Raw genomic sequence first — 9,815 nt, 5'->3', positions numbered from 1 at the left:
AATGTGTGACTGGCAGGTAGGAGCCTATGAAATAGATACCCCTATGTGCACACAGTGTTGGACTGGCCCAGCAGGATACCAGGAAAACTCCCGGTGGGCCCAGGTGTCAGTGGACATCAGTTTGAAGAGAAATGGCACGCACTCCTTGGTCCACTAAAACTTGTCTTTATTGTAGAGATCTTAAAACAAAAAGGTCCTGGTGTCAGTGGACCCTCCTGCTCCACACCATTTGGCCTGTTTCATAGTCATTCCCTATTTCTGAATGGGAACAAAGAGAAATAGATAGACGAATAGATGCTAGCATGGTAATAAATGAGACTAGGAGAATAAAGAGGTTGGGTGAGGAAACAAGGAAACATTTTTGGAAAGTGGGCCTAGGTTTTCTGGTGGGCCTCTGGGGTCCCAGTCCAACTCTGTGTACATATGTTAAGGTGTTGTGGATAATCGAGAGAAGATTTCTGTGCACAAGTAATGATTTAAAAAAGTAATAAATTGAGACGACCAAGTGAGAATAGCAAACTGAAGATGAACAATGTCAGGGCTTGCAGCATACAGAGAAATGGGTCCATAAAGGATAGGCCTGGTGGCAAACAACAAATGTCTGTAACTGGCCAGGGGTCAAAACCAGGAGATCAAGTGGGAAGGACCTTACTCAGAACTCTGGGACAAGGGACACAGGAATCAAGGAACTCTGAAACATGCAACTCATGATCAAGGGGCCAGACCAAGGAACTGACTCACTGAGCCAGGAAGCGGAAGGGACTGGCATAAATAAGCCCATAATGAAGTAAGTACCAGCTGCTGGTGTAAATAAGGAGAAGAGAGTAGTTGGTATAATGAAGCCTATCAAAGCTGACAACAGAGGTCTGCTCAAAAAACTTGAAGTGACTCAGGAAGATAGTGAACAGTCCGAGTAACACTGAGATCGAATTCCGACACTGTCTAGGATTTGTTGAGTTGTTTGAGGTCCAAAAAACCTACAGCTAGAATGTATGGAAGGCAGAGATTGATTGGAAAATAACCTGGCCCAAGGAAAGCCTCCCATAGGGATCAATGGCACTCTGCAGCTCCAACCCGGCCCAAGTAAAGCCTCCCATAGGGCTCAATGGCACTCTGCAGCTCCAACCCAGCCCAAGGAAAGTCTCCCATAGGGCTCAATGGCACTCTGCAGCTCCAACCCGACCCAAGGAAAGTCTCCCATAGGGCTCAATGGCACTCTGCAGCTCCAACCCGGCCCAAGGAAAGTCTCCCATAGGGCTCAATGTCACTCTGCAGCTCCAACCCGGCCCAAGGAAAGCCTCCCATAGGGCTCAATGGCACTCTGCAGCTCCAACCCGGCCCAAGGAAAGTCACCCATAGGGCTCAATGGCACTCTGCAGCTCCAACCTTGCCCAAGGAAAGTCTCCCATAGGGCTCAATGGCACTCTGCAGCTCCAACCTGGCCCAAGGAAAGTCTCCCATAGGGCTCAATGGCACTCTGCAGCTCCAACCCGGCCCAAGGGAAGTCTCCCATAGGGCTCAATGGCACTCTGCAGCTCCAACCCGGCCCAAGGAAAGTCTCCCATAGGGCTCAATGGCACTCTGCAGCTCCAACCCGGCCCAAGGAAAGTCTCCCATAGGGCTCAATGGCACTCTGCAGCTCCAACCTGGCCCAAGGAAAGTCTCCCATAGGGCTCAATGGCACTCTGCAGCTCCAACCCGGCCCAAGGAAAGGGCTCAATGGCACTCTACAAAAAAAAATCACGCAAGGTACGAAAAAGTCGCCGAAAATACTCTCGGAGCGTTTGTGGATTAGTAAATGTCCCCCTTAATCTATCACTGATAAACTCTAATAGACACAGAAAATCTAGAATACTAAAGGTAAGATGGCGTATATGCAACTGCAGTTATGCTCTTGCACTTTTCGTGAAACGGCGAAAATGTGGTGCGACAAAAAAAATTGTCGCCCGCAGCTTATATTTTGTTGCCCGCGGCTATTATTTCGTCACCCGCGGCTATTATTTTCTTGCGCGGCTATTGTTTCGTCGCCCGCAGCTATAATTTTGTTGCGCGGCTATTGTTTCGTCGCCCGCGGCTATTGTTTCTTCGCCCGCGGCTATTATTTTGTCGCACGGCTATTATTTTGTCGCCCGTGGCTATTATTTCTTCACCCGCGGCTATTATTTTGTCACGCTGCTATTATTTAGTCGCCCGCAGCTATAATTTTGTCGCGCGGCTATTATTTTGTCGCACGGCTATTATTTCGTCGCACGGCTATTATTTTGTCGCCCGCAGCTATTATTTCGTCACGTGGCTATTATTTTGACGCCCGCGACTATTCATTGGACGTGCAGCTAATTTTTCCGCAGCGATTTTTTTCATCCGTTTTGCAAAACAATCCGCCAATGGCGAAACGCGGAAATTCGCCTCAAATTCATGCCTGGCAAAACATTTTGCCCATCACTAATTAAAACCCATTCTTGAAATGTGCTCTATGGAAGTCTAACAATTGTTACTGGCTACTCACTCTGGCTCTCTTCCAAAAGCTGGCAAAACAACAGGGGCTCCCTTTATAAACTGCTGGGCATGTGTAAAACACATGTATAAGGCTTTCTGAAGTCTGATAATTTATTACACCAAAAATGCAGGTACAATTCTTTGATTGCAAATGCTGCCAGCCAAGAAAATTCATATGCACAGGTTTCATTTTGGGGTCTGTACATGGCACATATTTTGACAATCCTATTCATGTTGGATATCAAACTATTCAGAAAGACCCTGGCATTTGTATTTATGATGTGTTGTCTTGGTACCTATTGATACTGTTAAAAAAGAACTTACTGCTAAGGTTAACAAAGATATGCAGTTTGGGAGTGGGAGTAGAAAGACTTATTTGCTCAGTTGGTATCTTCCAGAATGGTTACTTTCCAAAAATGTATGGTCCACTTAACTTTTGCCAGCTTTTATCACACCTAAAACGAAGAAAGTTTGTTTTTGCAGTAGTTAAAATAGCCATAAAATTTGTTTTCATAAGGGAACATTTTGGTTTCTCTACCTGCCACAGAATTGTGTAACTGTATACATACTGGGCATCAAACTGACATTCATAAAGTCCCAGATTCTTACTGAAAATTCCCTCATTTCCCTTTGATCTCCTGCACTGAATGCCAAAAAAGATACAAAGTTTCTCAACTAAATTAAAAAAAGTAGCTTTTGCAGAAAGTCCAGAAACTCAACAAGCCACACCTGCACTGAGATACAATTGTAACTAATAAGCTGAACAGGTCTCTTGGGGGAACTGAGACTCGTAGATTAAAGTGCAATTTCACCTTTTTTCGCAAAACTGTAATAACACATAAAACAAGACTTCAAAACCCACAGAAATGCAATTTTTTTTGAAAAATGGGAGTGGTATTTAGGGGGTGTGGCCATAAAAATGGGCGCGGTCAATAATTGTCACCATGCTACTTGCAGCATTCCTTTGTCCCTCTTTACATTTTTCAAATGTTGGGAGGTATGTTCATGATATTGTATTTATTTTATTATTTGGTAAACTAATTGCAAGAATTGTAATTTCAAAAATTATATTTAGGATGAAGTCCCTTAAGTATATGGAATGTCTTAATATTTTCTTTCTTTTTTTCTTGCTTTTTCTTACCAGAATACACTTCAATAACTAACACTTGGCTTGGCTGCTCCAGTAAAGGGATTTGTGAAGCTGGGTCCTACAATTTGTCTCCAGCAGGAAAATCGTATAAAAACATAAAAGTGGGTATTTTATGCAGCGGCGCAACACGAATCTACACCCACGCGCACCGTCTACTGACTTCCTTTGTGTTATATAACGTCATAAAACTCTAAACTTATCTGTCACATTTTATCTAAGTAGCTTTTAGACCCTTTTCTCCAAAAAATTCTCTTTAAATACAAAAATAAATTTGGGATCGATCCCAAAACAATATTGGTTCTATAATTACTGTTGAAAGTCAAGAGAAATCAGTAAAAGGTCAATCCTTAAAAGCTAATTGCAAATTTTTGGTTGGTTGTCTGTTAGTTGACTCTGTACCTAAGTTGAACTCAAGGATTTTAAAAATATGCAATCATCATTATTACTTGCCTCTAGCTTTCCACATCAACCAATGGGATTAAAGCCCACCCCAGCCCTACCTCCATCTACAACAGTGATCCCCAACCAACATGTTGACCCCCAACCCCTTGGGTGTTGCTCCCAGTGCCCCCAAACCAGGGAGTTATTTTTGAATTCCTGACTTGGGGGCAAGTTTTGGTTGAATAAAAACAAGATTCCCTACCAAATAAAGCCCCTGTAAGCTGATAGGGTGCATAGAGGCCCCTAATAGCCAATCACAGCCCTTATTTGGCTCCTCCATGAACTTGTATGGTGCTTGTGTTGCTCCCCAAGTCTTTTTACATTTGACTGTGGCTCACGAGTAAGAAAGGTTGGGGAGCCCTGCTCTACAAAAAGATCTGTCTGGACTGCCATTGTTCTGAGAGTTTGTAGTTAGTGGATAATAGGACATAGGAGCTTTTCTCCAACCAAACTTAGCTAGTGAGTATAAGAGTTTGGTAGAGCTAATTGGTGCAGTGCAAATGAATTTTCTGAAGCAGTTTCTGTTTCTGTTTTCCCAGTTCTACTTGGCTGTCCTTAACTGTGAGACCAAAAGCCCTAGATGGTACAATATTGATAGAGAAATTGCTGCCATGACTGAATAAAATTAGCAAAGCAAGAGCCTTTTTATCTATGTGTAATGGTTGTACAGTATATATATATATATAAGAAACAAAAGGAGCACTCCCTACAAACAAGCAACTGCCCCAGGTGCTGGCCAGAAGTTTATGTAAATGAGGAACAGAGTGCCGCACACACAGGGACTTAAAAAAGAACAAAAAATCTTTATTAATCCAACGTGTGTTCTTCTTCAGGGAAGAAGAACACATTTAATGTTTGAAACGTGGGATATGTTTATAACGGTTACCATGGTTACTATCACTGGGTTTGGCGCCTTTTTCTACACAGGGGGTATTTATTGGGGGTGGATGCACACGGTGTTTTGGTTTGTCCCTGAGGAAGAGCACAGTTGGTGCTCGAAACGTCGGATCTTTTGCATTAAATACTTTGTCTTTTTGCAAAGTCCCTGTCTGTGCGGCTCTGTTACTTTATATATATATATATATATACAGGCTTTTTACATGGGGTTTATTTTAATGGAGTGCAATAAAGTTTATAACTTTTAACTTATTGTAGTGGTTCGGATTTATATCTTTGGCAACAATATTGTGTGGCGGATTGTTTCGCGGAGCGGGCGAAAAATTGTCGCGGGCGTCAAAAGAATTGTCGTGCATCGAAATAAATAGTTGCAGGCGTCAAAAGAATAGTTGCAGCGTCAAAATAAATAGTTGCACGTCAAAAGAATAGTCGCGCGTCAAACGAATAGTCGCGGGCGTCAAAAAATAGTCACAGCGTCAAAATAAATAGTCGCGTGTCAAAAGAGTAGTCGCAATATTGTCGCTGTTTCTCGAATATTTTGAAAGATTTGCAAATTTTTTGTCGAAGCGAAACGGGACAGATTCGCTCATCACAAATTATAAATACGCTTGTTTTTTTGCCTGAGTTTGCTGCTCTCAGTAGCCTCCATTTTTATACATGCAGAATTTGTAAATGCAAACTGCCTGCTGTTCCACTGCCGGTGGCCAAATTATCTTCCTACCAGACACTGGTCTCAACTCTCCTCATCTCATCCTTGTCTAGGTAACATTTTATCTAATGGATTTCATGCAAGGGGACATCTCCAATTTCCTCTGTTTAATAAAAATTCCAATTGACCATCGACCAGTCGTGATACTGCTACTATGCTACTATCTAAAACAAAAGTAGCTTGGATAGGGCCAGGAATGAGCAAGGGGAGGAGGAGGTGGTGGTAGATCAGCAGTCAAATATCTATGTTTCAACATTTTTGGTTCTGCTAAAATACATCTTGCAGGCTTAGGGGCAGATTTATTAATTCACGAACGCTCCGTGCGTATTTTCAGCGACTTTTTCGTACCTTGCGTGACTTTTTCGTACTTGTGAGAAAATTTGTGCGACAAAATCGTAATTGTCGTGCCGAGTACGAAAGTTTGGGATTCATTAAAGCTTCAGTATCATGACTTTCCTTGGGCCAGGTTGGAGCTGCAGAGTGCCATTGAGCCCTATGGGAGACTTTCCTTGGGGCAGGTTGGAGCTGCAGAGTGCCAATGAGCCCTATGGGGGACTTTCCTTGGGGCAGGTTGGAGCTGCAGAGTGCCATTGAGCCCTATGGGAGACTTTCCTTGGGGCAGGTTGGAGCTGCAGAGTGCCAATGAGCCCTATGGGAGACTTTCCTTGGGCCAGGTTGGAGCTGCAGAGTGCCATTGAGCCCTATGGGAGACTTTCCTTGGGGCAGGTTGGAGCTGCAGAGTGCCAATGAGCCCTATGGGGGACTTTCCTTGGGGCAGGTTGGAGCTGCAGAGTGCCATTGAGCCCTATGGGAGACTTTCTTTGGGGCAGGTTGGAGCTGCAGAGTGCCATTGAGCCCTATGGGAGACTTTCCTTGGGGCAGGTTGGAGCTGCAGAGTGCCATTGAGCCCTATGGGAGACTTTCCTTGGGGCAGGTTGGAGCTGCAGAGTGCCATTGAGCCCTATGGGAGACTTTCCTTGGGGCAGGTTGGAGCTGCAGAGTGCCATTGAGCCCTATGGGAGACTTTCCTTGGGGCAGGTTGGAGCTGCAGAGTGCCATTGAGCCCTATGGGAGACTTTCCTTGGGGCAGGTTGGAGCTGCAGAGTGCCATTGAGCCCTATGGGAGACTTTCCTTGGGCCGGGTTGGAGCTGCAGAGTGCCATTGAGCCCTATGGGAGACTTTCCTTGGGCCGGGTTGGAGCTGCAGAGTGCCATTGAGCCCTATGGGAGACTTTCCTTGGGCCGGGTTGGAGCTGCAGAGTGCCATTGAGCCCTATGGGAGACTTTCCTTGGCCGGGTTGGAGCTGCAGAGTGCCATTGAGCCCTATGGGAGACTTTCCTTGGGCCGGGTTGGAGCTGCAGAGTGCCATTGAGCCCTATGGGAGACTTTCCTTGGGCCGGGTTGGAGCTGCAGAGTGCCATTGAGCCCTATGGGAGACTTTCCTTGGGCCGGGTTGGAGCTGCAGAGTGCCATTGAGCCCTATGGGAGACTTTCCTTGGGCCGGGTTGGAGCTGCAGAGTGCCATTGAGCCCTATGGGAGACTTTCCTTGGGCCGGGTTGGAGCTGCAGAGTGCCATTGAGCCCTATGGGAGACTTTCCTTGGGCCGGGTTGGAGCTGCAGAGTGCCATTGAGCCCTATGGGAGACTTTCCTTGGGCCGGGTTGGAGCTGCAGAGTGCCATTGAGCCCTATGGGAGACTTTCCTTGGGCCGGGTTGGAGCTGCAGAGTGCCATTGAGCCCTATGGGAGACTTTCCTTGGGCCAGGTTGGAGCTGCAGAGTGCCATTGAGCCCTATGGGAGACTTTCCTTGGGCCGGGTTGGAGCTGCAGAGTGCCATTGAGCCCTATGGGAGACTTTCCTTGGGCCAGGTTGGAGCTGCAGAGTGCCATTGAGTCCTATGGGAGGCTTTCCTTGGGCCAGGTTGGAGCTGCAGAGTGCCATTGAGCCCTATGGAAGACTTTCCTTGGGCCAGGTTGGAGCTGCAGAGTGCCATTGAGTCCTATGGGAGGCTTTCCTTGGGCCAGGTTGGAGCTGCAGAGTGCCATTGAGCCCTATGGGAGACTTTCCTTGGGCCGGGTTGGAGCTGCAGAGTGCCATTGAGCCCTATGGGAGACTTTCCTTGGGCCGGGTTGGAGCTGCAGAGTGCCATTGAGCCCTATGGGAGACTTTCCTTGGGCCGGGTTGGAGCTGCAGAGTGCCATTGAGCCCTATGGGAGACTTTCCTTGGGCCGGGTTGGAGCTGCAGAGTGCCATTGAGCCCTATGGGAGACTTTCCTTGGGCCGGGTTGGAGCTGCAGAGTGCCATTGAGCCCTATGGGAGGCTTTCCTTGGGCCGGGTTGGAGCTGCAGAGTGCCATTGAGCCCTATGGGAGACTTTCCTTGGGCCAGGTTGGAGCTGCAGAGTGCCATTGAGCCCTATGGGAGACTTTCCTTGGGCCGGGTTGGAGCTGCAGAGTGCCATTGAGCCCTATGGGAGACTTTCCTTGGGCCGGGTTGGAGCTGCAGAGTGCCATTGAGCCCTATGGGAGACTTTCCTTGGGCCGGGTTGGAGCTGCAGAGTGCCATTGAGCCCTATGGGAGACTTTCCTTGGGCCGGGTTGGAGCTGCAGAGTGCCATTGAGCCCTATGGGAGACTTTCCTTGGGCCGGGTTGGAGCTGCAGAGTGCCATTGAGCCCTATGGGAGACTTTCCTTGGGCCGGGTTGGAGCTGCAGAGTGCCATTGAGCCCTATGGGAGACTTTCCTTGGGCCGGGTTGGAGCTGCAGAGTGCCATTGAGCCCTATGGGAGACTTTCCTTGGGCCGGGTTGGAGCTGCAGAGTGCCATTGAGCCCTATGGGAGGCTTCCAACATCATGCAGTGAAGGTTCAAAGTCAGAAAGGTTTTCCCACTGTTTACAATGGTTCGGTATTAAAATTTTGGATTGCCAATATGATATTATCGTGACTAATACGATTTTTTTGTGATATTTGCGATCTTCATAAATTATCGTATCCTATCCGAATTTTTCCTATTCGGGATTCAAACGCGTGATTTAAGGAATCGGCCCCTTAGAGTCATATTTACATTACCACCAACGACAGTAGCATGATACAGATAAAACAATTGTATTACAAAGTGTCATGCTCTGGGTACTGGACAGACGGGTCACATTGTGAATACATAGTTATTTTTTTAAAAGCTGGATTCTGGGTCTTTAAGAACCATAACATCATTGTTGTGTGATGACTGTAGCTACACCTGTATTGTTATATAAATCATTTATGATAAAGTGCTTTTTATCTTTGGTCTGCCTGTAAGCGGGAAGAACATTATTGAATTCCCACTAAAATAAATCTTAAAGGAGAAGGAAAGTCATTTAGGCATTTAGGCATGCTGCCAATAGAATTGCCCCATTAGTGCCACCTAGAACACTATGAGCCTGATTCACTAAAGTGCGATAAAAATTATCGCACGCTTTTTTGCGGTAAAAAAGACGCGATAATTTGCACGCGATTCACCATAGTATTATCGCGTGCGATAAATCGCCATTTTCGCATGGGGTATTTCTCGCACTAGTTTTACCGCATGCGTTAATTTCCGCGCTGAAAAGAATACAATCGCATGATTCACTATAACTTTTGCGCGCTAAATATCGCATTCGGCTATGTGAAAATTAACACCTACTACAGGCAGGCGAAAAATTATACAAAAGTACAGTAAATGATTTTTTGCAATAAAATATGGACTTACAGTGTTATTTATTCAAGTCTGTGTTTCCCCTAGAGTGACGCAGCCGCCAGTTTGCAGGGAAATGGGCATTTTTAATACAGTAATTTTCTGCAAGTATTGGCGTGTATGGCTAACATGGCGTGCGTTCATTTGCGTGACTATTTATATTTGGCTACAAGTGATGAAATGTTTCGCCAGGCATGGATTCGCAGCGAATTTTATGACGTGCGTTGAATTTTTTCGCGGTGGATTTTTTCATGCGTTTCGCAAAACAATCCGCCAATGGCAAAATGCATGAAAAAATTCGCCACGCAAAAATTCACCGCACATCCAAAAATTGATACAAGCGTCAAAAAATTATAGTCACGGGCAACAATTTTTTTGCCCGCACAACATTTTTGCCGTTTCGTGG

The sequence above is a fragment of the Xenopus tropicalis genome, chromosome 7 (assembly GCF_000004195.4).
Source record: "Xenopus tropicalis strain Nigerian chromosome 7, UCB_Xtro_10.0, whole genome shotgun sequence".
NCBI classification, from domain to species: Eukaryota; Metazoa; Chordata; class Amphibia; order Anura; family Pipidae; genus Xenopus; species Xenopus tropicalis.
Note: the sequence above shows the minus strand (reverse complement) of the source record.